Raw genomic sequence first — 5,586 nt, forward strand, 5'->3', positions numbered from 1 at the left:
AAAACCAAACAACAAAACAAAGAAAGAAAAAGAATAAAAACTTTAAAATTCACCATTCAACACTGCTTTACTGAGGACCAAATTCCCAATATAAACATTTAGTAGATATATTCAAGCCATACTGTGTCTGTATATAAAACACAAACATAGAGACACAGGAGTATAGAGAGGAGAGAGTTTTCTCTGAGTGTAACACTGATAAAAAGGAGACTGAGAAATGCACCGGAGTTATGCCAGCATTAGGAATAGTGGTCAAAGAAGATCTTCAGATTAGCATTAATTTTCTCACAAATGCACCAGAGTTATGCCAGCATTAGGAATAGTGGTCAAAGAAGATTTTCAGATTAGCTTTAATTTTCTCACAAATGCAATTTTAAATAATTTCATTGCTATAAAGAACTGCCGTGAGTCCATCTTTATTTCTGCTGGTCAGTCATCCTTGGTAGAGTCTAATGTTTCTTTGGGACTTGAGACCATTATGACTCTTGGCCCAGTTGGCTGGCTGGTATGCCCTTCTCCCATAATCCCCTCTGCTCTCTTCTTGTCAAATAACCTCGATGACTTTTCTTAGGGAGAAATGGGCAAATGCCTATTCATCTCAGATAAGGTACCAAAAACAGACCGACAAAATGATTCCACCCAAGTCTAACTTCATGACTTGTGAGTTGAACACTCTTTCTCTCAGGATCATGGGCAACTCAAGCTAAAACAGCCTTCCCACCAACAGTAGGAAACATTTAATGCCCTGGTGAGAGGAGAGACCCATGTGCCTCACATGCTACCTGGGGAACACCCATGGCTGCCACATCAGCTGCCTTGCGTGAGTAGCCACAGCTGTGCTGATATGAAGACGGCAGTTTCGTGCCACACCTGGAGGATGGGGTTCCGCGTAGCTGGGGTGAGCTCTCTCTTTGTCCCAGTTGCTCCATCCTTGAATCACTCTGGGACCTGGGCCATCACCCGCCTACCCAGACCGTATCTTCAGGGAGAGAAACCCAGACCCACAGCTTCCTCTCCCACCAGCTCATTCACCCATGGGCTATATTTCACAGCCGCTGACCTACACTGACTCAAGGGAGCACAGGGATGCCATGAAGGGAGAGAACACACACTTTAATTTTTACCAGTTTTAAATCCCGACAATACCCTCCCTCCAGAGGACTTGAACTAAGCAAACAGCAGTGACTTCCTCGAGAATGTTCAGGAAAGCCAAGCCTGTGCTCCAAGCCTCTGCCAGACAACCTCCTGTTTCTCTCTTACTCTTCTCCATCTGCAACAGCCTTTGGGCTGGGGAAGGTATGCGTCAGGGACCTTAGCTCTGGGCCTGTGTGGAGGCAGGCAGAGGAGCTCACCTGGAGCCCCTGCGGAAGATATGCGGACACAGCAGTGAACTCTGCTCCCTGGGTCAGTCACCCTTACCCCCAGGAAGGGGCACAAGGTGCACCCTGTGGGGGGCCTGGGCTAGTAGTCAGGTGACTCTGGCTTCTGAGGGTTGTAGAAGCTGGAGTCTGTTTCCACAGGGAGACAAAGGGTATGGTGAAGGGGAGCAAACACAGTTGATGCCTTCGAATCAGATGCAGCCCTTGATAAGCACACTGCCCAACTCTGGGGAAGAGGGCAAGAAAAGTTAGGAACATGAATGTTTGGGAAAGGCCCACGAAAACTGCAGGGCCTGGACAAGGGCTGCTCTGTGGCCATCTTAGCGTGTTTGTCTAGGGATCAAAGGAGAGCCAAAGGGTGAAAGGAAGAATAACGTAGAACCAGTACCCACCTTCGGGCCAGCTAGGATGTCGGCTGTTAGCCCAAGTCCTCCAGCAAAGACAAGTGGACAGGGGTAACCTCATCAGTCAGGGCACCACAGTCTCTCTATTGCTGAAGGAACTAGAACTCAATCTAAAACCTGCAGTCTGTGGAACAGAACCAGAACTGGGTAACCAGAGCCCAGGAAAAGGAGCCCAGCACTTAGAATCAGAATCTGGTCTAAACAAAGCCTGATACTAGAGCGGAGAGATGGGAGCCAGAGCCCAGGGCCAGAGCCCAGCGCTGGCACTCAGGGTTCAGACTCTGGCTGTGGATTCGAGAGCCCATGGCTGAGCCCCAGGCTGAGAGCTTAGAGCCCAGGACTTAAAGTCTGTAGCTAGAACTCAAAGTTCAAGGGAAGAAGATGCCCAGGGCTGTATCAGAGAGCAAACTGCTCACAGCCTCACTCTCTAGCCTGAACCCTGTGACCGGCAATGGTCAGGGCTGGAGGCACAGGAGGAGGACATGCTAGAGGAGGCGATTTCTGAAGAAAACAACAACCACAAAACAACAACATCAAAACCCAAACCAACAACCCAAAGCAGCCTCAGCTATTTTGGCTAGACTTTGGCCTTGCAGATGAATGAGTGACCAGAGCTTGGGCTCACGAGATTAATAATTACATGGAATGCTTATTCTCCAAACGGCTGGGGCGTCATCAGGTCAGCCTCTCCCCAGAAGAACTTGTTCTCCCTCCGGACAATGTCTCAGGCCCTCCTGGCTCTAGGCCGGGGCTGGGTAACTCAGACTGAAATCCAAGCTCTTCAAACTGGGATCAGGGCCCCATGTCTTCAATTCCAGAACTTGGGGGGCAAAGACAAGATGGTCCATGAGTTTGAGGCCAGCCTGGTCTACATGGTGAGTTCTAGGCCAAAGACTATGTTGTGAGACCCTGTCTCAAAAAATAAAATAAAATAAAAAAAAATAATAAATCCAGGCTCTCCAAAGGGGGACAAAGTCAGGAGACCAGGAGAGGGACTGTTTTGTCCCTATGGTATCAGCCAGCCCGCTGGTGTGGCCACGGCAGCAGATAAGAGAAGGATGACTTGGGGTGTGGAGTGAGTGTGGAGTATGCCATCAGGACCATGTCCCCACAGTCACAGTGGCTGATGCTGGGAAGAGTGGCCACTGCTGTCACCACATCCAGCACTGTGCTGACCCACAGTGAGGCTTGCGAATTTATTAAATTAGTAACAAGCTTCTAAAAGAGGCCGGGAGCCTTGACAACACCGATAGCAAACAGTGCCGTGGGGCCGCAGGGTCAGGCATTCTGGCCTTACTGACTCAACATTTGTAATCCTGGCACCCCAGAGGTGAGCAGAAGGACCTCATGAGTTCAAGACTAGCCTGGGCCATGCAGTCAGGCCTTATCTGAAGAAAACAACAACAGCAAAAGTGGTCTTGAATTCTGGTTTTCTTTCTTTGATTATTCTTAGATGTTAGGTTCTACTGAAAACTTCACTTATAGCAAACCATGTATCTAAACAGCAAGTCAGCCAGGTGTGGTGGCACACACCCTTCATCCCAGCACTCAAGGCAAAGGCAGAAGCACACATGTGTCCTACACAGCAAATGGGAATTCCATAAATTCAAGGCCAGCCTGATCTACATAGCAAGTTTAGGACAGCTGGCTTCATAGGGAGACCTTGTCTCAAAACAAAACCAAAACAACAAACAAAAAACCAAATTGATCTTAAGAACTAAGGAATCAGGGCTGGAGAGACAGCATAGCAGTTAACAGCATAGGTTGACAAGGCAGTGGCGACGCACGCCTTTAATCCCAGCACTCAGAGGTGGAGGGAGGCAGATCTCTGTGAGTTTGAGGCCAGCCTAGTCTACAAGAGCGAGTGCCAGGACAGCCAGGGCTACACAGAAAAAGCCTGTCTCCAAAAACAAAACAAAACAAAACAAACGCATAAAAGAGCACAGCTGTCCTTCTGGAGGAAGAAATTTCCATTCTCATCACCCACATGGCAGCTCACAACTGCTTGTAACTCTAGTTCCAAGGGACTCAACGCCCTCTTCTGGTTTCCTTGAGCACTGCGGACATGTGGTGCACTGGTCCATGCAGGCAAAAGACCCATATAAATAAATAATCATTAAATATAAAAGAACCGAGGAATCGCCTAGCGGCTTCAGCTTCCACAGCCTGCTCTATTTTGGGAGGCATTTCTCCCCCCCCCCCACCGCTCAGCTGTCACACTGCCCCAGGGGAGTCGTCTTGTTGGTGTGCTGAAATTCAATATATGTTAGTCTCGCATGCTGGCCCTGGCTGTGCTGGAGCCACGTACCCACTCAGGACAGCTGACTCCTCCCTCAACCTGGCTCTCCAAGACCAGCGTGGCTCCTGATGGCTAAATCTGGTTTGTTCTTGCGTTACATTCAGCAGAATTTGGGCCAGCTGACCAACATGTCTCTCAAAACTTGGTCGACCCCAGTGTCATCTGGGGCAGTTGCTCTTTTCTTCCTCCCCATCTGGTATCCTCTTAATCTCCCTGTCTGGTCTCTCTGCTCTCCTCAAATGTGGGCCCAACTCTGTCTCTTCCTGGACACCTGTTCTCTTTGTTACACACACATTCTCAAGGGCACTTCCCTAGTAAGACTGAGATCAGCAAGGTGGGGGAATAAAGCCCCGTTGTACTGGCCCTCTCACGCTGTGACAGGGTGTCGGTCAACGGGCTAAACAGAAGCCGGCTTCTAAAGGGAGTGACTCACACACAATTAGCACATTGCCTATCTCTCCTTGTATCTGTCTGGCCTAGACTTCACCGTAGGCCAAGCTGACAACCCCTCTTGCCTCAATCTTCTTTGAGACAGGCGTACAGGTGTGAACCACCTTGTCCACCAGGCCACACTTGAGACTGGGTTTTCAGAAGATCACTTGCTGGGAACCCCTTGGATGGCTCAGCAGGTCAACGCACCTGCTACCAACCTTGAGGACCCACGTTCACTCTCCAGGATCCACACGGTAGAGAAAACAGACTCCCTCAAGCTGTCTCCAGCCTCCACACATGTACCGTGACACGCGGAAACACACACACTGAAATAAAAATGGGCTAATTATCCCTGGCTGCTTTCTTTAGAGAACGGACCAGGAACAATGAGGACACGTGCAGACGTGGTACCCATGAGGCCTTGACACCCTCTGCAGGAGACAACAGCGGCCCCGCCTGGGATGTAGCCACAGCCCTGGGAAATTACAGAAAGTGGGAGGGTGGCTGAGGAGGAGAGCTGAAGGAAGAGATGAAGGCACGGAGATGGAGGAGAAACAAGAGTTAATGACTCCCTGGCGGTGTCTGGCTGGGATCCAGGCTCTGGCTGGGATCCAGGCTCTGGGTGCTGTCTGCAAAGACTGAACCTGAAGGAACCTGTGTAGAGCTCCGTGTACTCACTGGCACGGTCACGTGATCCTGTCAGAGCCCCACCTAGCAGACTGCAGGCTCCTCTGGACCGCTCCCCCACAAATGGCTTACCCTCCCGGATGCTCTCCCTAACCTTAGGAAGGTCTGGGGAGACTGTCACCAGAGCCTGAGGACACACACAGGGTGTGAAACACCATCTGGGGACACGCAGACCCAGCCACCAATTCAGGAGGAAGCAGACAAACTAGCAGGTGCGTCAGGTAAAAAGAGGAGCCGAGAGAAGACAGCATGCTCTTAACAGTGGTTGGTTATGAAATTCACAGGAGAGGGCTGGAGAGATGGCTCAGAGGTTAAGAGCACTGACTGCTCTTCCAGAGGTCCTGAGTTCAATTCCCAGCAACCACATGGTGGCTCACAGCCATCT

Source organism: Microtus ochrogaster, chromosome 16, assembly GCF_000317375.1.
Source record: "Microtus ochrogaster isolate Prairie Vole_2 chromosome 16, MicOch1.0, whole genome shotgun sequence".
NCBI lineage: Eukaryota > Metazoa > Chordata > Mammalia > Rodentia > Cricetidae > Microtus > Microtus ochrogaster.